Raw genomic sequence first — 24,483 nt, 5'->3', positions numbered from 1 at the left:
CAGAGGGGGATCAGTTCTTAGTACCCCATGGCAGCTCACAACCGACAACTCCAGTTCCAGGAAATTGAGTGCCCTCTTCTGGCCTCTGTAGACATCATGCATGCACATAGCACATGCACATACATGTAGGCAAACACTCACACCTATAAAAAAGTAAATAAATATTTTTTTAAAAATAGCATCAAGTACTATCACAGTAGCTAGTATATTAAAATTACATTCCAAGCCAATGTAACAAGCTTGTCATGTGTCATATACCCCAACATGCAGCCCTTTGAGGTGACACTATTATCACCCGCAATGAGGAGATATGGAAACCAGTGTTTACAGTGATTGACTGCACCATCTTTCCACAGAATTTCTAGGTGCCAGAGGCCACATCAGAACTCAGACCTGTTTCATTCTTCATATGTCCAGATGGGCCAAATTCTTGTCTTTCTCCCACAAACCTCAATATTTTAATATTTGAAAATATAATATGTCTCAGTTCCTATTTCTCCTTTATTTAATTTTAAACAGGACTTGAAATGCTATACAAAGCAATGGCCTGCATTATTTTTTTATTCTAAGTACCATATGACCGGGCCCATTATAGTCAGGGGAAGTAGGGACCAGCATTGCCTTCAGGGGTGGGAGAGGGAGGCACAGAACCTAGTGCTTGAACTTGCTGGTAATGTACCCAGGACCAGTGTCTGGGTCTCTAACTTCCAAGTTGAGTATTTTCTACATTCCCTCTTGGGAAGGGTGTGAAGAAATGCTCTGAGCCTGACCCATTAGCCAAATCGGTATACAAGGAAAAGCATATGTACTGAGCAGAAAACATCACTAAGGATTTTAGTGAAGTTTTATATTTTAACTTATTTAACAAAGTTGCTCTCAGCAAATGGCCTATGTCCATCCTTCACACACCCGGCAAGAGCTTAGTGCATAACAAGCATTCAGTATGTCTGTTCAAGGAGGTAAGCATTTATAGTTTGCAGGAGTCTCTCTTCTCTATTTTTCTAGAGAGGGGAGTGGAAAGAAGGTAGGTCGAAGGGGCAGAGAGGGAGGGAGAGGAGAGAGAGAGACAGGGACAGAGAGAAGCAGAGGAAGAGAAACAGAGACAGAGACACAGGACTGTAAACAGCCCCCAGGATGTAATGATCTGGACTGGCCCAACTTTGCTAAACTTTAAAGTTATTCCAACTGAGAAAAATGCAGCATCCTGACTTGGGATGATGCTCCCTAGTGAAATGCCCCTGTATTTCACTACTTCACCAGGTCAGGCATTGCTAATGGATCACAGCAGTTTCCCTGCTGATCCCACACAAGGCCTCCAGTGTCCTAGGGTGCCTTGCTCCCAGCAACTCCCAGGAACTTAGCAGAATTGATGCATATACTGAAATCTACTTGTCACCCCTGAAGGATTATAAAGGCATGCCTCTGTGACCCTTGTGGACCCTGAACCACTTTAAGCTGTTTGTTTACTTTTTTGACTCGAAATGTTCAAGAGGTTGTGATCTCTAAAGCTATTCTTTGGGACCATTCTGATGGAGGCCTTCCTGTGGGGTCTGAATGTTTCATTCAGAGGATGTGAACCCCCTTAGATACTTTTATGAATAGTCTTGGTACTATTGCTCAGAATTAGTTAAAACAGCCTTGCCCCTGGAAAGTTTGAAACAAAATAATCCTAAAGTTGGTCTGGGTCCTACAACTGCCTTTTCTACCCACACAGGGCTAAGAAGAAGAAGATCTCTGGCACAAACCTCTGTACATTCTAAGACTCAAAGAAACCTTGACTTCAAACTGGTAGTTGAAGAAATTGGGAAACCTCTTTGCTTACAACCAAGGCAGGCCACGTGTACACGATTAGTTAAGCATTCCTAAAGTAAACATTTATAGCGTATCAGGATATCGAAACAGAACTTTTGGTAACTATAGGTTACACCATACTTAATATGGTCACATATGCTAAACTTTTAGACAGTGCAATACCATCGACCCCTTGCACTGATTAAAATTAAAGCAAAACCTTTTTAAGAATGTTCGTAATGGAGGGAAACTGTTAAACGGGCAGCAAAAAAAAAAAAAAAAAAAAGAAAAGAAAAGAAACACCTGATGGTCAAATGTTGTCCTGGCTCCATACTGTGTCACTATAAGTGTCATTATTCAGACCAAGTGTCTACTGAGAGAAAGACGTTTAAATGATAACCGCTAAGCAGTACAAGAGCTCGTCTCTAACAGCCTGGATGGGAACGGCAACGCGGGGACTACTTGAACAAAAGGAAGAGCATCCAGATTCCCACGCACAGAGAGGTTGAAGACTTTCACCAGCCCTTAGGCCAGCCAGATGGCACAGCAAGCGGGAGAAGGTGCTCAGACCAACCCCGATGAGCTGCATTCATTCCCTGAAACCGACATGGCCGGAGGCCAGAACGGATTCCCGCGAGTTGTCCTGAGCGTCCACAGAGTGTAGCTAAGTCGGGTGAATGTCCACGTGCTGCTGCCGCTGTTCTTCAGGGAGCAGACAAGCTTACTCCGCCCAAGCCTCGGAACCCGAGGAGAACGATGGACGCTCCTAGGTACAGCCGAGCCCGCCGGCAGAGAGGAAGGAGCCGATCGTGCTTGCTTTTGCTTGTTGTTTGTCTTAGACAGGTTCTTGCTGTGTGGCACAAGTTGGCCTCGATGTTGATTTTCCCTGCCCCTCCCTCCTGAGGGCCGAGATTACAAGCATACGCCACTCTGTTGTTCCATCATTTTATTTTTCAAATGCCAAACATATTGAACAGATTTCCTAGAATCAGAGTAACCTCCATGAGCCATAAGGAAGAAAAACCTTGGACTTCAGACACGATTGCTTAAAAAATGTATGAGGTCAAATACATGTCCGTCATATTGACCATCCAGTGCATGCTTAGGTGCTGGGCACTTTTCTGAGCATTTCCCACAATAATCCCGGAAGGCTGACACTCAGGAGTGAAGAGAATGGAGCATAGCGGGTGGCACACTTACCCCAAGGTGCTCTCTGGCCTCCAGCAGCTTGCTCTACTGAACGTACATTCCCGTTTTGTTCTGTTCCAATGGGAAAAGAGAGCCATGACCTTTCTTCCTTCAGCCTGCAAACTAGGATGAGAAGGAATGTCCCCTCCCATCATCCAAAGTCAGTTAATTCTGCTTTAAAGCCAAGACAGAGCTAGGCCAACCCTGACACAGTCTTTGAAAGCTGCATTAGCAAAGCCTGTGACAACCTAAATAAAAACAATGACCTTGCCCTTCACACACTTATCCCGAGCCTGGCTCGTACAGTTCTGATGGGGGAAGAGACGTGACAGGCAAACGAAGCTGATGCAGACCATCAGGCACCGCCATCAGTGTTGGCCACCCTTCCTTCATTCCATGGAAGGTTTCTGAGGTCTGCTACCCTATGCCTCTTGATGCCGCACAGTCCCTGGATAAGTCACACCTCTGTCTAACTTGACCAGATAAAAGTCATCCTTTCGACAGGTACCGACACGTTAGCACTCACTGACTTCAGCACCGTGAAGCTTCCATGATGAAAGTTCATTTACAAGTAGGCACACACACACAGCCACACCAGATAGGACTAGACCGCCACTGTGGGAGTTCCTGTGTGGTTGGTTTGCATGTTATCAAGCCACCCATCTGATCTCTAAGGACAGCCTTGCTGACACCGTCTGACCTGGGTTGACAATCTGGATAGAAATTGTAGGGTTGGCTATTGAATGGCTGTGACTTTTACCAGCACTGCTTTTGGGCCTCAAATCAATTCTCTCTGTTTACAGACCATTTCACAGCCCTTTACCTGCAACATCACTGGTGTCAGCCTCATAAATACTTAGGTGTATATAATGCTTGAATTAGCATAATAGTCTAGGCTCGAAGCTCTTAGCCCAAAGAAGGACACGTCAACACACTCTCTTCACTTAAGCAATTAAGAGCCATTATGCTGCTTCAGTGGAAATATCATCAAGGTTAAAGACAATCCCAAACAGCCCTCTCACCTTTTTATTCCGAGTCTAATAAATGAGCCATAGAAATTGAAATGTTAGTAAACACTCCTAGTTGCAAGCTCTTTCCGGACCATGCTTAATCAGATCCTCGGTCAGCAGTCATTTGCAATAGATTTAGAAGCGTGTATATTGAATTGTTCATTTACCGCAAGAAAATTGAGTTTACTGGTTTAATTTCCAAGTCACAGTGGACACCTAATGCATCTTTTGCCAGATTTAAAATTTTCTCAGCACTAAGTTACATAAAAATATTCCTGCACTGTATTCCTGGCTACAGTAGCTATATTTCTGAATGTGATGATGATGTTGTGGCTTTTAAGTGTTTATCATTTGTGTGTGTGTGTGTGTGTGTGTGTGTGTGTGTGTGTGTGTGTATGTGGTGTGTGGGTGTATGTGTGTATATATATATATTGTGTGTAGTGTGTGTGTGTATATATATATTGTGTGTAGTGTGTGTGTATATATAGTATGTGTGTGTATATATATATTGTGTAGTGTGTGTAGTGTGTGTGTGTATATATATTGTGTGTAGTGTGTGTGTGTATATTATGTGTGTAGTGTGTGTGTATATATATATTGTGTGTAGTGTGTGTATATATATATTGTGTGTGTGTAGTGTGTGTGTGTGTATATATATATATATAGTGTGTGTGTCTGTGTGTGGTGTGTGTGTAGTGTGTGTATATTGTGTGTGTAGTGTGTGTGTATATATATATATATTGTGTGTAGTGTGTGTGTATATATATATTGTGTGTGTGTAGTGTGTGATGTGTGTGTGTGTGAATGTGTGTATGGTGTGTGTGTGTGTGTGTGTGTGTGTGTGTGTGTGTGTGTGTACTCACACATGCAGAAGCCAAGGCACAACCTTGATGAGGTAGCTCTTGCCTTTCACGTGCGTTCTGGTGATCAAGCTCAGGTCATCAGATTTGCTAGGCAAGCTCTTTGGCCCAGCAAGCCACCTCACCATTTCTGTTTTGAGTTTAGAACAGGATATTTCCCATGTCGTTCCACATTGCTTTCTTATAACATTTTTCAAATGACATTACTGAATTATAATTTGCATCTAATACTTAATGTTAGGTATACAGTTTTATAAATTTTGGTAAATGCATACAGCTGAGCAATTACCATTCTAGTCAATATCCCAGGACTCGGGGTGGGGGGCAGCTCGTATAGTGGACCCCTTCCCTACTCATGGTAGGGATCTATTGGCCTTTGATCAGTGGCTTTACTTTTTTAGTACTTCGAATAACTAGATTCACACAGCACCCAGTGTTGCATGCTTGCCTTCTGTTTCTTTATATCTTTTCTCTCCATAGTAGCCGTAGAGAGCAATGCTGTGGGAAACATGGGTTGGATGGAGTCTAGCACGGGGCTAGCTTTTGAATTCCCCTGGCTGTAATTTCCACTTCTACAGAATAGAAGACTCCACAGAGTTGATAGGAGGTCTGAATAAATCAGTGAAGCCGTCCTTAGATAAGGCTCCACGGGTGTTAGGTCCTTGCTCTGCCCAGCCTCTAACTCACCACTTGCTGCCCACCATGGCACCCACTACCATGCCTGGTTCCAGTAACTGCCAAAAGGGCACAGGGACTTCTTCAGGCTTTGACAGTAGTCTGTATCTTGTCTGTAATGGTGATTACACAACTGGATACATTTATCAAAATAAATCAACTACACACTTTCAACTGAATAAAATCTAATTACATGATACATTATATTATAATAAATTATATTATTAATTATATTGTATAATAAATAATGTTATGTTAAAAGTGGGTTTTGTAGAAATTGAAAACTACTGAGTATGGGAAGTGCTTGGGAATATCCCTGGGGACAAGTGACATGATGAGAAATAACCTTGGCCCTTGGCTTCATCAACAGAGCTTGTTGCTGCGGTCTAGAAAGGGTCAGAGTCTTCTCCTCCCACACAGTCAGCAAACGCATGCAAGCAGGGAGTGCTGCCTACACATCACTCTTTGTTGACTCTTTAAAAAGGGTTCCTTTGGGTTCTTTTTTACATTTATTTATTCAGTGGGGGGGCATGTATGTAGGTCAGGGGATAACTTTGTGGAGTCAGTTCTCTCTTTCTACCATGTGGGTTTAGGGATCAACTCATAAGTCTCGGTGTCGAGAGCCTTTGCCTGCTGAAACATCTCCCTGGCCTGCGTGTTGACTTTTTAAGATCAAAAAAGCAGTTGGGCAATGTCTGCGTAAGTAGTGTGAGAATACCCAGGTGTGGGTAAAAAAGAAAATGCAATAAACGGCCACCGAATTCGCCATTTTGAACCATCATCGGCTTCAGCATGTCCACTTACATACACAAGAAAACCTCAGTCAAAATCAATCATTCCGGTGACGGCAGTGGAGGAACGTACCTGCGATTCCAGTGCTCAGGGGGCTGGGGCTCTGGATCTCGAACTCCCAGCCAGCCAGGGATACATGTTAAATCCAAGGTGGTATTGGACTGCCAGTGAGAACCTGTCTCAAATGCAAACAAACAAACACAACAAAAACAAAACACAGGGTCTGGGGAGGTAGCTGAGCCGCCAAGCACTTGCCTGGCCTGTGCAAATTCAGACTCGGCGGCTTCATTCCCAGTTCTGGAAAAAGAAAGGTTGATTAACCTTTAACTGAAATACTATTTTCCTTGGGACACTGTCTCCAGATGTCACTGGCATTCTGTTCCCAGTCTGAGTTAGGCGTTCACTCTCCCTGGTACCACCTTCCCTGGACTTGGCTACAAACACATTTTAGTTATTGTCTGTGTATCTGTCCTCTTCAGACTGCAGTTCTTGGAGATAAAGTCCTTTTGGCTTATTTGTACTCTGATGTTCTAGTCTGACTTGAGTGCAGTCTCTGTGGTCAAACAGACAAAATCTGATTTTCAGCTCATCCCAATTCAGCGTCCCCATTGTCTGTGGGGGCTACACAGATCGCTTAGATCTTCAGGTTCTCCCCAGCAAACTCACTGCAAAAATGGTCCCCAGTCATAGGATCGTTTCAGTATTACATTAAGTAGACTCTGGCACCATGACTCGTGTATGACAGTCCCTCCAAATGCCTGCCAGTACACTGGCCTTACTATTACTGCACAAGGCCTGTCCCTCTGATCTCCAGGCGTTACGTGTTCTGCTCGCTCCTCTAACACACTATCTGTGCTACAGCTACGGGGTAGCAAAGGAGAGCAACAGTTTTGAGCCCAAGTGACATGAGTTTTAATTTCTTTTATTGAATTTTTTATTTACATTTCAAATGTTATCCCCTTTCCTGATTTCCCCTCTAGAAACCCACTATCCCATTTCCCCTCCCCCTGTTCCACCACTCACCCACTCCCTCCCACCTCTCCACCCTGACATTCCCCTACACTGGGGCATTGAGCCTTGACAGGACCAAGGGCCTCTCCTCCTATTGATGCCCAACAAGGCCGTCCTCTGCTCCCTATGCAGCTGGAGCCATAAGTCCATCACTGTGTTCTCTTGGGATGGCGGTTTAGTCCCTGGGAGCTCTGGGGGAAACATAACAACAGAAACTGAGGAAATTCAAAACATCACCAGATCCTACTTCAAAAGCCTGTGCTCAACAAAACTGGAAAATCTGGAGGAAAAGAACAATTTTCTAGACAGATACCAGGTACCAAAGTTAAATCAGGATCAGATAAACAATCTAAACAGTCCCATAACTACTAAAGAAATAGAAGCAGTCATTAAAAGTCTCCCAACCAAAAAAAAAAAAAAAAAAAAAAAAAGAAAAGAAAAAAAACCAGGATCAGATGGGTTCAGTGCAGAATTCTTTCAGACCTTCATAGAAGACCTCATACCAATATTATCCAAACTATTCCACAAAATTGAAACAGATGGATCACTACCGAATTCCTTCTATGAAGCCACAATTACTCTTATACCTAAACCACACAAAGACACAACAAAGAAAGAAAACTTCAGACTGATTTCCCTTACACAAAAATACTCAATAAAATTCTTGCAAACCGAATCCAAGAACACATCAAAACGATCATCCATCATGATCAAGTGGGCTTTAATTTCTTACCTCCATACAAGGCACTTGGGTCTCTGAATGTTTGCACCCATGACATGGAGCACCGCATGCTTCACACCCTTAGCTCGCTCTGAAGAGGACATGAGACAAGAACACCATAAGCTACTAATAAATGACAGACGCTCTACTGAGCACATTTAGGTTCAAATCCTCCCTTACTTCTCCATACAATCTGACTCACTTGCCCTTTCCTTTCCTCTCTACAGATCCAGACACCAACATACACCTAAACGTGTATATAGACACAGTTTCAAGATACTTCCCCTTAACCCCTGGCATAGACTGCGGCCTCCCTCAGTGTGACAGCTGTGGAGCTCTGAGCATCTCTTGCTGAGGCTGCAGAGGCCACAGGAATGGTCTATTGATAAGCAGAGGCAGCAGTTCCACCAAAAGATGTGAGATAAAAACCACTTATCCTCGGAGTCCCAGCATCCTTCTTCACACAACTCCATGGTCTCTCCCAGAACTGACCCTAGATGATCATGAGACCATAATGACTCATAGTCAAAACTACGAGAGTTTTCTGAAACACAAGAGATATTGTGGAATGGCCTGGGGGACAGGTTTTAACGGTAATATTAGAGTATGAGAAGTTGCCACGTCTACCACACAAAGTCGTGTATACTTAGTATATTTAATAGGGGCCAAAGAGGTGGCTCCGTGGATAACTATGGTTGTCACCAAGCCTGGTGACCTGGGTTCTATCCTCAGGGCTCACATGATAGAAGGAAACAATGTGCTGTACCATTCGCATTCACACACATAAGCGTGTGCACACACATAAATATAAAAGAATTTTAAAACGTAAGAGTAGATAGCAATGAATATAAGCCTTATTTCTTTTGCAATTCAAAAACCCAAACCTTCCCCTATTCAAAGCTACAAAAGGAAAAATCTGAGTTCTCATGCTTCTCAGGTTGTGGGTAAGCTAAAAGAAGAGAGTAGTAGTTCTAGTCAAAGTGAAATATATATCTTTTAGGTGATCTATTGTGCTCCTTCCCAGTAGCTGGATAACAAGGCTAATAAAATGAGCCGATGGCATAATAGAGGTCTTCCTTGTTATGACGAGTGCTCTGACAGAAGATTATCACCAAAACATCTCTGATCATCTAGTAGTGGAATCAAGCCTACAACGGGAACTCAGGAGCCTATGAGCAGCCAGTTTCTAATTTTATTCTGCTGCTTGGACTTATGCTAAGAGGACAAAAATGACAAATAGCCACAGAGATTTTCTTGACATTGTGCTTAACCGAAATTTCAAAATAAATCAGTCAGGCTCATTTTTTAAAGACTTACAACTAAATTATCATTGGGTCGTTTTGTTTTGTTCCTGCCTGGGTTTCCGAGGGACTCGGGGTGAGATACACGGAGATCTGAAAATGGACCACAGTGCGCAAACATTGCAGTTTGGTTTGATTTAGTCTAACTCTTGTGTAATAACTTTCTTTGAAGTGTGGGTTGAGGAGCAGGTTAGGAGCCTGAGGCCACAAGCTCATCTTGTTCTTGTTACAACTCGGATGCCCTGCAGTCCCCGCACTATATATCAGAGGCTTGGCACAGGAGTCCCTGGGCTCATCACGAGTGCAGCCCTCAGTCCCTGCACAGCAGAGCTGTTGAGAGACAAACAACATGGTTGTGTTTGCTTGGGAAATCCTGCTCCTTAAAGGAAACAGAGGGGTCTTGGAGGGGCCTGTGAGTCAGAGGAAGCCAAGGAAGCGTGGTTAAAAATAATCCACTTTAGGGGTTGGGGATTTAGCTCAGTGATAGAGCGCTTACCTAGGAAGCGCAAGGCCCTGGGTTCGGTCCCCAGCTCCGAAAAAAAAAAAAAAAAGAACCAAAAAAAAAAAAAAATCCACTTTACAGAAAGGCCAGTGGTTTCCCTGATCTTGGGAGAGGTGGGACCGGTTTTCTGAATGCTGCCTGGCTGCTCTGTGGAATGGTGACTTCCAAGCAGCTCCTCGTGTGATGAGGAAATGTGCACCCTGGCAGTCTCAGGTCTCACATCTTCCTTGGCAAAATGGAGGATTGTGCCAAGTGACCCCTCAGGCCTCATCCTGCCATGAAATTGGGCAGTTCTGGCCCTGTGATGCCTTGAACCCACCTCTGAATCTGTGAGCATCAGAGTCCTCAGGGAAAATCCTGTGTGAAGAAGCAATAGTGCAAAGGGAAGTCGCAGTGGCTGGATACTTCTAAGGTAATGACTCCTGGGCAAGGAGGGAATAAGGTTTGTTCTTCAACACTGAATGCCATAAAATGATAAACCGTGGCCAAGAGGGAAGTCATCTTAAGTAATGAAAGGCCACCAGTTTAAGACAGGAATACTGTTAGAGGTGTTGATTACCATGTGTCCACCTCCCAACAGGGCTTGCAACAATTTTATATAGCTCACATTGTCTTTTGACAAGGGCTCGAGCCATTATGAAATCAATAGGGTCTATAATAAGTAGAAGCTTACACATTCTCTGTCTCTGTCTGTCTGTGCCCCTGCCACTGTAGGATATGAATTTAGGGGAACAGAGGTTTCCTCATCTGAATACAGCACCTGCTGGTGCAAAGGAAATCAAATGATTGGCATGAAAAGCAAACAGTGAGACTGAAGTGACAAATCTAAAATATATCCAACTCGGCCAAGAGTGACATAGCAGGATCCTGACCGCAAGAGCTGAGGCTAAGGGCCATGGCCTGTGGGTCCACGTCAGCAGCTGCAGCAGAGAGCATCAGTTGGCCCACTCTACCAGCAGGAAAAGGTTAGCAAGAAGGGAGAACAAACAGATACATCAGAGCTTGACACAATAGAGTTGACACAATCACATGTTGAGTCTTGGTAAACTTCCTTAACTGATGTTCATGAACTAAAAGTACCATATATAAAAATGTTTTCAAAGATTCTAACAGTCAATTGAACAGAACAGAACTAAAGGATTAAAAAAAAAAAAAAAAAGATGTCTCGGGTTTGGTGGCCAGAGACTCTGTATCATCTAACTGCTGAGAAACAAAGCACTCTGGGATACACTGTTGAAAATGCCCATGAAAACCACGGCTACTCTGGCCAGACCTCATACACAGTATTATGATGGACCACAGGAAGGATCTTAAGAAAGACACTTGTATTTTTTTGTTTTCTATTTTGAGGCAGGGTTTCTCTGTGTACTGCTGGCTATTCTGGAACATGATCTGTAGACCAGGCTGTCCTCGAACTAACAGAGATCTGATAGCTTTTGCCTCCCAAGTGCTGGGATTAAAGGTGGGGGCCATCACTGTCTGACATTGTATTTCAAACATGTTGGAGGAGTTTGACCAAGCTGGTGAGGAATCCAGAAACCATTTCCCAAAAGGGAGAACTCAGCTGTGGTAACCTGGGAGTCACAAATGTCAACTTTAGTTCCTGAGTCAGACTCTCATGCTTTTGTAAGACAGAAGGCGGTGTGTAAAGAACTTACCACCTCCTGGGTAAGGGCAGACCAGGTGTCGAGTTCTCTATGACTGAAGGTAGATTTCAGCTGGGGCTGATCTTCCATTCAAAAACCTCCAGAGATGATTCTAATGTTGGTGGGAGCTTGGGGAAAATGACTTCCAAGATTCTCTTAAGCTGGGCTCTGTCCTGATAAACCATTCAGTTCTGGAGAAAGAGCCCTGGCCTCACTGGCCTGTGAACTGGAGAATGAAAGTCCCATCCCAGCAAATGATGAAACATCAAATTATTTAGACTTAAGAACAGGAAATGAATTTTATGAATTTTTTACAAAGTTTGTCTTCCTCATGCTCCCAGGTATCATCAATCAGATTAGTTTTGCCTAAGTCTCAAGAATGTCCCAGAAGCCCTCTCTTCATTTTCATCTCTGCATCCCTTGCCTTAATTCAGGGTACCTTCGTCTCACGCACAGACTCTTCTCACGTTTTCCTAACAGACCTGTCCACTCTGGGTTACTGTGTATAGGGCAGGCCCAGACATTGCAGAGCCACACTCCTTGTTTAATAGCTCCCTGACTGACCATGTTCAAACTACCAGCTCTCGATGCATGGAAAGTCCTAGAATCCAAGAGCCTTCTCACATATCCACCCCACACACACACACACACACACACACACACACACACACACACACACACATTGTGCTTCTACAATGCCAAATTATGAGTAGTTTTCTGTACATGGTATGCTGTGGGCTCTCTCTCTCTCTCTCTCTCTCTCTCTCTCTCTCTCTCCCTCCCTCCCTCCTTCCCTCCCTCCTGAGTGCTGGGACTAAAAGTGTACACCACTACTCCCAGCTATATCTTTTTAAATTCTCTTCTCATTGTCTGGAACGCCCTTGCCCCTTCTCCAGTCTCCACCCTAGCAAAGTAGGGTGTTGAAGGGGGAATCCTATTTGTATATTTTCAGATAATAGTTTTGTCTGGGTATAATTTTTTCTTTCTTTTTTCCCTTATTTTTCAGTTTGCTTTGAAATAAAGCAACTCTTCCACAGCCCACACCATCTTCCAGAGTTCATTGTTCCTCCCTCTGTGGCTCTCTACGTGGCTCTGTTATAGCATTTCAATTCTTCTGAAGGGCAGTTATCCATTGTCAGAAGTCCTCGATATTCCTGAGTTCCAGATGCTACCTGATATGCAATTGGGTAGCGGCTGCCGCTAGCTGGCAGTGTTGGGGAGCATCCAAGCTGGTGTTCTTAGCTTGTGAGTGGCTACTGGAAAGAAGGTTTTCACCACTGCAAGCCTGGATGAAATCACCACAGAGGATAACACAATGAGGAAAGAAAAACCTAAGCACGAAATCCAGAGCAGCTCACATTGACAGCGTGGAGGAGAAAGTGCGCCTGAGGAAGAAAGCCAAGAATCGGGGTAGCTCAAGCCAGGGAATGTAGACAAAGCAGGGATGAAGCAGGGCAACCCGGCTAGGTAGGCCAAGTGAAAAGCAAAACAACAACAACAACAACAACACCTAAGAATTGATTATTCTACACAGAGATATGAGAAGCAGGTTGATGCTGCTAAGAGCAGGGGCTCACTTAGGATTCCCAACAAGCCTCTAGGATCAATACAGACTATTTTCTAGAGATGGAAGAGAGAGGTACAAGAAGATGAGTATCAGCATAGACCACACAGCAAGGGCCTGCCTGGCAGGGTCGTGCAATTCAGAAGTGCACCTTGCCTGAGAGGATCAGAAAAACCAGAAGAAACCTTTTATAGGAAGTTGGCTGGCTGTCAGGGAAGACCCTGGGATGTTTCTAACCTATTACACCAGAACTCTATCAGTCCCTGTTCTCAGCACAGTCTTCTGTACAGCTAGCCACAAGACACACGTTCGAATCCTGCTCTTAGATGATGTTATAGATGCTTACCCAGTGTATGCTATGTGTGAGTGACTTAGTTGTGTGGACTGATTCATACCGGGATACAAGTACATTCCTCACCAAAAGCCAGCCAGAGTTAGAATGCAGCTCTGTCTTGTGGACATGTGCTAAGTGTTTTGTCCTGAACAAATATCTAACATGCAGATTCAATGTGGCCATTTATCTCCTGACAGGAAAAAAAAAATTTGTGTTCTATTACTAAGGTATTAAGTCCTCTTACCTATTCAGTAACTTTAAGCTGGGTACGATAGCTCGCACTTTAATGCCAGCATTAGGAAGCTGAAGAAAGAGAGTTCATGTCTGTGTGTCTATCACAGGCTATACAGAAAGTTCCAGACAACCCTGGTCTATAGTGAGACCATTTCTCACACCCAAGGAAAAGATACTGTTTCCTCCCTTAGTGTTGATGGGTGGTGTAGTTCAATGTGCTCACATAAGGAAACAGCATGCTCAGAAATACTTAGATTTGGGGGAGTACAGATCTTTTCTTTATAAAATGGAAGGGGGCATCAGATAAATACCAAACCTAAACAAAATATCAGCCAAGATGGAAACCCGCTACCCAGACAGAGCTGTGACTAACTTCCGGGAAAGATACTGAGAACTGTTGAAATCAACTCTATCCTTCAGGGAACATTACCATTAGTAACATAGCCAACCAGCTGATTCTAGATGTTGGAAACTTTCAGGTGAGCTATGCATGATGGCGCTCCCTTCAGTCCCAACGCTCAAGAAGCAGAAGCAGGTGAATCTCTATGAGTTCAAGACCAGCCTGGTCTGCAAAGTGAGTTCCAGGCCAGTCAAGGCTACACAAAGAGACTTTGTCTCAAAAAGAAAGCAAGTCTCAAAGCTTCTGGGTGTTAGCGATTTTACTTCCCGGGCCTCGCTCGGAACAAGCCTTCTGAAGCAGCCATGCCTGGATCTGCCTCTCTGTGGAATCTAGTGGGCAAACTCAGCTCCAGTGGAGCTACGACAGGGGATGAGAATTTATGAGCCCAGTGTTTGATAGAATGTGGGCACTTGCTTTAACTTTCGTCCTACATCTTGATTGCTGACTTATAACATTCTGAGCAAAGCTGGCAACCTGTGGTTAAATAGTTACAGTAGAGATTATGTTCTGAGTATCCTTGGCTTCCTTATGAAGCTCTGTTATTAAAAGAAAGAAAAGAAATCTTTAGCTTACTTTTTTTCAATTCTCTTAAACCCCAAGTATCCTACAATTCCCAAAGCCAAAATAACTGTTAAAAAAAAAAAAAGAGTTCTTTGCAACTTGTGGGTCCTACTCTGCTCTCCTTCTGTTCCAGGCCACAGCAAGCTCACCTCAACGTCAATACCTATGATCAAGGATGATCGGGAAATGAAAGTGGGAGTTCAGACATCAACAGTGTGCCATGTGCCCACAGGGGAACGGGTGTTAGGAGATGACACTTTTTTGCCTATCTTACACTACTGTTCCTTCAAATATCAAGAAATTATGTTTTAAGTCCTAAAATAAATATTTGTCTTTTGTTTGTCTTTTTTTTTTTTTAAGCCAGGTTTCTCTGAAACTCTGGCTTTGCTATAACTAGCTCTGTGGATCACCAGGTTGGCCTCGAATTCACAGACATTACCGACTTCTGCCTCCTGAGTGCTGGGATCAAAGGTCTATGCCACCAGTGCCAGGCAAGATCTTATTGTCTACCTGGGGCTCATCTCAACTCTGTCCGGCTCAGGGTAGTGTCACATCACACTCCCCCACACATCACATTGTACCACAAATAACATCTGCGGGATTAGTTCTCCCCACTGCTCCACTGTGCCATGGATCTGCCTGTTAGACACAGACCAACCAACTTATCACTGTGTGTCTGTATACGCAGTTTCTCCTTGTTCCTTTTTTAGCCAAAATAGATGGGCGGGAGGGGGACCTAAAAAACAAAGGCTTAGTCCTAATGATGTAATATGATTCCTCAGACCGTTTTCAAGGCCAGTTTTTTATTATTTTTTTCTCTTTTTTTTTTTTTTTTTTTTTTGGATCTGGGGACTGAACCCAGGGCCTTGTGCTTGCTAGGCAAGCGCTCTACCACTGAGCTAAATCCCCAACCCCTTTTTTTTTTACTCTTAACTTGACCCTATCTTTCCCACTTTAGGTTCTGACTCGGCAGTTGGACCACACCCTCCCCCTTAACAGTTGGGCCCTTGGGAGGCAAAGGGGTAAACCACAAAGTTTGGGGGTAGGCAAGGTCGCATACCTCTCAAACAAGGAAATACAAAGGGCTGAGTAACTATACAAACTGCATGTGAGGCGAGCAACACCCCCCGCCCCCCCCCCCCGACAGTGGCCAAATGCAGAGTCTCTGGATTCTTGGGCTCAATCACAGTCCGAAGTCAGTATGCCAGTGACGCTGCGAAACCACCGGGCATCAGTCAACATGTACAGGGTCTCCAGCAGTTTGAAGATGGTCCGTAGAGTTAGGGTCCTGATGCGCTTGCGCTGTCCTCCCTCTCCCTCTCTCCCTCTCTCCCTCCCCCTCTCTCCCTCTCCCTCCCTCCCTCATCTATCCTCTCTCCTCTCTTCTCTCTCTCCTCTCTCCTCTCCCCCCCCCCCCCCTCTCTACAGCGCTAGGGCAGATTTGGCTTCACCCTCCAGCTCATCAAGGAAACCCTCCTGGGACATTGAGTAGAAGGTGTAACCATAAATAGCTAACACCAGGGCTCCGATGCCAGGCCGGTCACGATGTTCCAGGTCTGCCGCTGTGGCAGTGTGTTCTGCCACTGGGCAAGTTGCACCTGCCGCATAAACTGCACCTGCGCAGGGGTCAATTTCTCCCGCGACGCTCGATGCGCTGAGCGAACGGAGCATTTCCATTCTTAGCAACCAGAGGGTCACCAGCTCCAGGGGCCGCCATGTTGCTGCTCCGCACCAAGCCCCTAGGCCAGGTTTTTAAAACCTGGGAAGAATGCTGATCCACAAAAGAAAGACTCCATCAGGAGGCTGTGGGCATACATGAGACTGTGTCCCACTGATGGAAAGAAAGGCTTTGGTAGTTTCCGGAACATTTCAACGTTCCATCTGATAGCCCCCTCCCCCTTTTAATCAACCTTTGAATATAACAAGTGCCCAGTCCTGGGTGGTTTATAGTCTGCCCATGGCTGGTAGGTAATGCCACATCTACCTCGAAAAGGCTGGTTTCCCCAGTACCTCCCCAGCAGTATGCAGATGGAAATAGGGATTTTTTTTTTTTTTTGTGCAGCACAGAACTGAAACATAATCATATTACTATCCTAGACACCCATTAAATATGATTGAAAGAACGCCCATTGGAAGTCCTAAAAACCTTAACCACCAGTTTTACTTCTAAAATAAAGTAAACTGCCAAAAGTTCTGATAAAAGTGACAATTGATATTTCTAAGTGGTGGAGCTGAAATTTCCCTATAGCCGGAGACAAAGGGATTCTTACCCAGGTAAGTGGAGAAGCACCAATAAATTTAAGGTAGCTTACGCAAGTTAGCGGTAATGAATGCCATCCTCTGTTTTGTCATGAGAAAAGATCTTTCTGCTGCTAAAGGAGACTGATTTAGATTATGAATAGCTGTAGTGATTTGCAAAAATGGCTCCAGAGAGAAAGAATGAGGCTCCATATACTCATGGCACTTGAGGTTTCTGCCCTTTTTGTTGAAAATTAATTTGTCCTGTGGGTTATTGGATTCTAGCTCAGCCAATGTATATTGCTCAGTCATCACAAATTTACTTAAAATTTAGTGTGGCTGAAGTTCATTCAACAAGACAAAAGTCTACAGTCGAAAGCTTCTAAAAATCTCCTTTAAAAACTGGCTAACGGTGTAATTGAAAGTGCTGGGCTCTAAGTAGACTCACATAATGTTTTGCAGGTATCAATATATACTATATTACAGTGCTCAAAATGGATTTTCCCTCTTGTTTTCCAAGGGAAAAAGCAGATAGAGAGAATTTATCATCCTTCGGTGAGGGAAAGGGGGCTTTTGGTCAAAGTGTCCACATTCCAAAAATCTATAAAACCCTGCACTGGGATTAGACTCTGGAGTACCTGTCACGATATCTCATTTGTTCACATACTTGTAAATTTTAAAACAAATGTTTTGAAGGAAAATAGACTGAGCAACTTCTACTTCTAAACCCCAAAGACGTTCTGGTGAACTCACCGACATGCTGGTCCCCTGCTCGGTCCGTTCTCTGCAGACAGCTCACGTCTGCCTCCTTATGCTGCAGGATAGGGATTCAGGACCAAGATGGCCAGGGTCCCAGGAGCCACACTTCAGATAGCACTGTGCAAAAGGACAATACCCCTCTACCTAACAAAAGCAAATGGAGAAGAAAGGCAGACATTGCTCAAGAGAGGCTTTCGTGAGAAGACGAACAGATGAGAATGTGGCATATGATGAAGAAATTGTAAGAAATAGCTTTTAGATAATTCTTCCTTTAAAGTGATTTCCCTTCCTGTTGTCTGTTTCTCGTTTTTTACACTGTTAGATATCCTTAGTACTTAAAACACACATAGATGTGTTTGGTAATCTTTTTCCCCCTTTGAAATTTTAGATAAATGTCAAAAAACTTATTCAATAGTTAAAAATCACACCGGAGAACCTCCACTGTAATGAAGGCCGTGAGGGCTGCTCCTAATTAAATTAATGAGACACAGGTGGCAACAAACATTGTTTGTTCATCTCATTTACAGATGAAAGATCACTAGGTAACAAGACTGTGTGTTCCAACAAAATGTAGTGTTAGACAGTAATTAAGAACTAAAGGACATTAGGCTGTGTACGGTCATGAAGCTAAGAAAGCAAATGCTATTCAGAGCAATCTAAACCATGGCAAGAGGAGGGGAATGAGAGCTTTGTTTCAGTTCTAAAACCTGATCTATAACAGACTACACAGCGGATCCACTCTCAAGAGAGCAGCTCATGGCTTGAGGCACAGTTGGGCAAAATGAGATCGAGTGCTACACTGATTGCAACACTGTGGACCGGAAGTGTTATGTGAAAGGACAACCCCCCTTCCGGATCTGAAGACCTTCGCACTTTTATCTAGGACCCCTTGTTCCTCTGAAGATTTATGGGCCTTGAAACAGATATGCATCTTATCTCTTACTTTCTGGATTCAAGAGAGTCGATCCTGAACACGCTCCTGATTGGCGTAATGTGGAATTGCAGATGATCTCAATTTTTTTTTAAGTGCTAAAAGCGAACTCTCGGGAGAAAGGAAAATGACTGTGCATGCAGGGGCATTCGGGGGAGCATCTGCAGATAGCCCGGCCACCTAATCAGGGGCTGATACCGATCCCTTCGTCCTAACCTGTATGGGTCAGGTGTGATCTGTACACCTTTAACCAGGAATTAAAACTCTACGCTGCTGCTACTTTAATTGATTGATGCTAAAAGTTTAGAAAATACAGCCTAACCCTCGATCACAGAGCGCCTTTAACCAAGCCTTCTCTTTCAAAGCAGCACCCTCAATTGAAACTGGCAGGGCACATTTTTAGCTTTCGAGCAGCTCTGTCATTCTACAAGGAATGTGTCTGCCACTTCACAGGACAGCTTGAGTTGAAAGACATGTACTTTGAATCAGAGAATCAATAGAACGCTTAATGGACAATTAGGAGACCAGCTGTAGGACTGTCAGAGCCCCATCTGTACACAGCTCCAACAGCCTGGACAGGGCGGGGAGACAACGTACACTGCTCCAGGGCACTGGCCCTGGGACAAAGCCTCCCTCTCAGCTCTCATTTAATGTGAATATAGTGTTCTTTTTTCATTACAAATTTTAACACGTGTAGAAAATTATGGAAATTGCTTAAGCCATTTGTCAACTTATATCATGTGAATTGATCAATAAATTTCACGACTTTGTTGTTAATGTAGATAAATTTTGGCATTTAATTAAGCACTAGTGAAAATGTGGCCACTTTTCATTTCAGCAGATGCATTTGTAATACAGAACTACAGGGGTAAATACAACCCAATCAGGGGTTATCGCTAAATATTTATAGACAATGTAGCAATTCCCAAAAAAAACCACAAAAGATCTCTACAATGAAACAATTGCTGTGTGCAAAATCCAACCTGAGTCCTGATGGAGTCTACAGGAACTGTGAGCAGAATCTCAACCTTGTAACTCCGCTGAAGAACTGCTTGTGGTTTTCCTTCATAATTCTGCCTGTACAGTACATTTATACTCCGTAGAAATAATTTCAAATTATCTTCGCAGAATGAATCTAAATATTAAAAGACGTTTCTCTAAGTTTGTAGACATGTATTAAAATTTCCATGTTAAAATAAGCCAATCCTTTTTATATTTCTGTTAGAGCTGGAGTCTTCTCTGACTGAAGAGAAGGGAAGTCTCAGGGTGCTAATTTCTTGAACATAAACATGATTTTGTTTGCAAGGCTGGTCAAGAGGCCACTGGGGTGGTGGAGACAAGACGCCGGACAATAGAAATGGCAGGGGGAACTTTTTAGGCTTCCTCTCTATGACCTGAGGGGCCCCAAGATGAAATCCTTGTTCCCGACTGCCAGAAGCCCCATAGCCTTAACCCTCCGTGTCGGAGTCTGACATGATGAACTGCTGTATCTCATTTGGGGGGGCGGGGGGACAGACGTCTCTTGGTGATTCTGCTGCTGCCTTCAGGGAAAGGGGGATTGAGAATCACATGGCTGTCTTTCCAGCAATCCACCCCATAACGCAGTTCCCACCATTGTCTGCAGGCTTTCGGCAGGAGGCTTGGTTGGCTGGGCAATGACTGCGGTTGCAGAGAGAAGCCGGCATGGTGCCTGTGTGTAAATCCTTTGTAAGTATTTACAAAAAAAGTTTAGGGAATTCAAAGCGGAGCTCTCAGTCCTGTTTTTACAATGCCTCCATGTCAAATTGGCCATCATGGCTCCGGCAGCTTGGCACTTTCTGTTGTTTTGGCAGAGCAGGACCTAGTCAGAGATGACTCTCTAAATCCAGACTCTAATAGAGAAATGAGAATGAAGCAGCCAAGGAGAAAATGGATAGGGTCTTTTTTGCAGAACAAAATTACCCATCTAAAGTCCCAGCCAAAATTCTTTTTCTGGAGCAATCATGTGCTCGCGTTTCTTTTTATACTGAAATTTAAATTTCCTGGGACTCGAAACTCATTTTTACACACCTGAAAGAAAAAGAGGCGGGAACCTGCACCCCAGCTCTGACACAGGCAATTAGGAATCCTCTGTAATCTCCGAAATGAAGGATTCGTGAAGTCATAATACAAGCAGTTTTCCTGAGTAATGTACCTCTGAGACTTTGAGGGAAACTGAGGGAAAACACTCTTGCTTACGTTGTACTAAAGAGACCCTGTCATTTGTTGAGTATCTTATGGGGACACTGAAGAGTCAACAAAGTTAAGGCATTGTTGTAAAAGAAACATTAAGATTCCCCTAAACTCTAGGTTTCAGAAGATTAAAGATGGCCGCTTCTCCCAACAGTGAGTGCCATCCCTTCCCTTACACCTGAGTCTGGCCTTTAGAATTGTTTTCCCAAACTGTTTTACAGCAAAAGAGGCATTATGCTTATCCTAGTCCAAACCTTTAAAGTCCTGGAAGCTACTGTTTTGGCATTTTTCAGAGCCAACTGTTAAGCTGGAGAAACATCTAGGTAGACTATCACCTGAAGAGAGATCACTTGGAAACGCTCCTGAATGATGAGACCACTTTGCAAGTCCAAGCACCCACACTTCCCAAAGAAGACAGCTGGATGAGTAACCACAGCACAGCAGCAAAGCCTCATAACTGAGCCCACCCAGCCCACAGGATCGTGAAGAGGAGCAACTTGTATAGTTAATAGAGTGCATTTGTAAGAAGGCACAGGGCTGGTGAGTTACAGACTTTTACATTCCTCACGCAATCCCTCAGATGTTGACAGGGAATAACTAATGTGTTCAGAAATTATGCAATATGTTATACTTCATTTTGATTTATTCTACAAATACAGATGTCCTAACACTGTCATGGGTATTAAAAGGAAAAAAAAAAAAAAGACAGAAGAAGTTTAGGGGAGTTTTGTTTCACACAATCAATAACTGAAACTTCCATTCTTTCTCAAATTCCATGTTCCTTTTGAAAGTGTGGTGGCTGGAAACCGACACCCAAACTCCTGTGCCTCTTGAAATAGGAACCCAACAAGAACCGGAAGTCAAGATGTAAACTGGCGGGGAGGAGGGCAGGGATGCTTTTGAAAAGATACTTAATTCTCTCTTCTATGGGCTCACTCTCCTCCACGCTCAATTCCCCAACTCAATGCTCCAACTGGATACCAAAGAGAAGCAGTTTCTGAAACAAGAATACCATCTGCTCTCAGGAGTGTGGGCTTGAAAATCAACCAACGACCCAATTTACTTAAAAAGAATAGCCTTTTTCTGAGATGCTAGCAAATAGGTGGCTATTTGTGCTGGTAATATTAAAATTGCCAAACAAGAACTAAATTGTTCTTCTTGCTATTATTGTCTTGAAAGGTTCTGCATTTTATTTCTGGGCAAACCACATACCCAACTGAAACGTGACCAAGTCTCCAGGTTAAAAATGTTGAACTCCATCCCATAGGATTGATCAATGACCATGATTAACTATAAACCTTCAGACTTGCAGAGTGAATCCTTCCAGACCCAACTTTGTTCTCCTCCAGAGTCTTCACAGGGACTTGTACCTGATTTTGTTAACAGTTTTCATTCAAATCCATTGACGAATAGGACAGGTTTGCCTTTGTTTCTTGGCCTGGAATCACTGGATTCTGAAAGTCTTGTGAGAAGCAGAGTCAGGTGTATGGTGTGCGGTGGTAGAGGAAAGGAGAAGAGGAAAACTAATCCCTTTTTAAAAGATTTTTTTGTTGTATTTCTATTGGTGTTTTGGGACACGTATGCATGCATGTCAGTGGCATACCTGATGCCCACAGAAGCTAGGAGATGGTACTGGATTCCCTGGCAATAGTTACAGATGGTTGTGAGTCACAATGCAAGTGGCTGGGAACCAAACCTGTGTCCTCTGCAAGAATAGCAAAAGTTCTTAACTGCTGGGCCGTCTCTCCAGCTCCAGAAACTACTCATTAAAATAAATTTTCTGTGAGCTACATGGACAACATAGACCAACAGAGCAGCCCTGTCATAAACAGGTGCATAACTTAAACAAGAATAATTTTACCATTGGGGACTAATCGGGTTGAATAATTTTTAAAATTCCTTTAAAACTCTGCCACTCTCAAAGGCATGCCATTGTGTTTCCAGCTGCCCTAATTAGTCCCTTATTGCAATCACCTTGGTACTAATCCAAAATTCCTTCTCTATTGCCCAAAGGCAGAAATGAATATATCCTTAATCTAATATTTTAGCTCTAATAATCTAATATTCAAAAACCAAGATGATTGTGTGAGACTCTTCCTGCGAGGAAGTATAATCGTGACCCTTTTCACTCCTCTGTGCCACAAGAGGCTACAAGAACTATGACCATTTGTCTTTACCGTGAGGTCTCCAAGAGTTCATGGCAAGTTAGTCCACACTTTGCTCGTGGGAAAGACCCCGAGAGGAACTGAGAAAAGGTGATGGCTGCAAACCCACTTGTTCCATGTTGTGTCTGATACTGAAAATGCTGGCGCTGGAAGTGATTCTGAACTTCTGGGTGTCTCGGCAAAACACTGAAAATATCCACTTGTGTCTAGGAAAGGAACAATGTGGTTCACTGATTCCAGAAAACCCCAATGTGGTCATTTCAGCCACAGGTGGAGTCACCAGATGTGGGACTGAACCCTGCATGTGTTGTTCCCCAGCCAAGTATTCTTGGGCAATCTTCTTCTTTTCTTTAAAGATTGGTTTATTTATTAAGCATGCAGCTTTTTGCCTGCATGTATGTCTGCAGGCCAGAAGAAGGCACTAGATCTCATTACAGATGGTTATGAGCCACCATGTGGTTGCTGGGAGTTGAACTCAAGACCCCTGGAAATGCAGCCAGTGCTCTTAGCCTCTGAGCCATCTCTCCAGCCCATTCGGTAATCTTCTTAACCTCAGGCTCCATGTTCTTCCTTAGAAAGCACAGATAGTGTAACATGACAAAGTGCCTAGGTTAAACACTCAGTATGGAGCCCAGATCAGCAAGAACAGAACAGATTATACACTATGTAATTAACTGTACAATTAAATAATTAGGATATGAGCATCAGCAGAGCAGGAGCCCTGTCTGATTCATTTTTTTTCCTCAAGCACACAGACATGATATCTAAAGAAAGATTCTTACTCTAGCCAATGTCTCTACATTATTTTAACAGTGTTACACTGTTTATCTCACAGAAATCACTTGGTTTGAGCTTTATATCTTTTTACCTCATCTGCTCATACTAATAGGCAATAAGTCACCTAAAAGAGGGGTGGGGATGTACACGGGCTGACAGTAAGTTAAATCCTATGAGCATGAACTAATGGGACAGGAGACTTAGAAAGAAGGCAGTTTTGGAAGCTGGGCTTGTCAAAGCTACTACCTTGGCAACAGACTTCGTAAAAGCTTTCTTATAGAACCAAAGACCTTGTGTTTTAAGAGACCTGTGGAGTTGTTATAACTCAGTTTGGTAAGGAGAAAAACTAAGAGAGGTTCTGGTCTACTTACGACAGGTCAGTCAGTGACAAATAAACAAAACAAAACAAACAATAACAAAAACCAAGCCCCTCAGAATTCACACTTCTACAGTTCTTCATTCATTGTTCCATTATTTACCATACATTCCATTATTACACACATTCGCCACTCACATTAAGAAAAAAATGTAGTCAGTAGTATAAAGCATTATTAGAAAACAAGGTTTATAACACATCATTTCATGCATTCTTCAAGGAATTCAAATTGATTTTGGAATATACCAGAAGATCCATGATCAAAGGCCGTTAACCTTGGCCAGCAAAACACTGCAGCCTATGTTGAACACTTAAGTCAGGTTCACTTCCATAGGATTGCACCTGTGGTGCTGTGGACATCTGCTAAGGGTGATCCTACTCCAGCTCTAATTGTATCTGACAAGTCCTCACCAGCCAAGTCAGCCAATTCAGTTGG

At 43.5% G+C, this 24,483-nt stretch overlaps 1 long non-coding RNA gene and 1 pseudogene across 5 annotated transcripts in view; both read right to left on the bottom strand.

Moving 5' to 3' along the window:
* The window catches only part of LOC102556219 (uncharacterized), a 25,088-nt gene extending 9,362 nt beyond the window's left edge, over window positions 1-15,726 (bottom strand). Inside the window, exons 1-3 of one of the 5 annotated variants that reach the window (XR_010066554.1) lie at window positions 6,389-15,726; window positions 2,992-3,051; window positions 1-143 (exon numbers count right to left, since the gene is read on the bottom strand). The exon at window positions 1-143 is cut by the window's left edge and continues 75 nt beyond it. This is a non-coding gene — a long non-coding RNA (uncharacterized LOC102556219). Of the gene's footprint in view, window positions 144-2,094; window positions 2,969-2,991; window positions 3,052-6,388 lie in introns of those variants that run through there. The other 4 variants (XR_010066553.1, XR_005504909.2, XR_010066552.1 and 1 more) reach the window with 4 other exon arrangements.
* Window positions 15,727-16,012: 286 nt separating this feature from the next.
* Window positions 16,013-17,565, bottom strand: LOC134479083 (cytochrome c oxidase assembly factor 3 homolog, mitochondrial-like; annotated as a pseudogene).
* Between the last annotated feature and the right edge of the window lie 6,918 nt (window positions 17,566-24,483).

The sequence above is a fragment of the Rattus norvegicus genome, chromosome 5 (genome assembly GCF_036323735.1).
Source record: "Rattus norvegicus strain BN/NHsdMcwi chromosome 5, GRCr8, whole genome shotgun sequence".
Lineage (NCBI taxonomy): Eukaryota > Metazoa > Chordata > Mammalia > Rodentia > Muridae > Rattus > Rattus norvegicus.
Note: the sequence above shows the minus strand (reverse complement) of the source record. Positions and strands in the feature narration are given on the sequence as shown.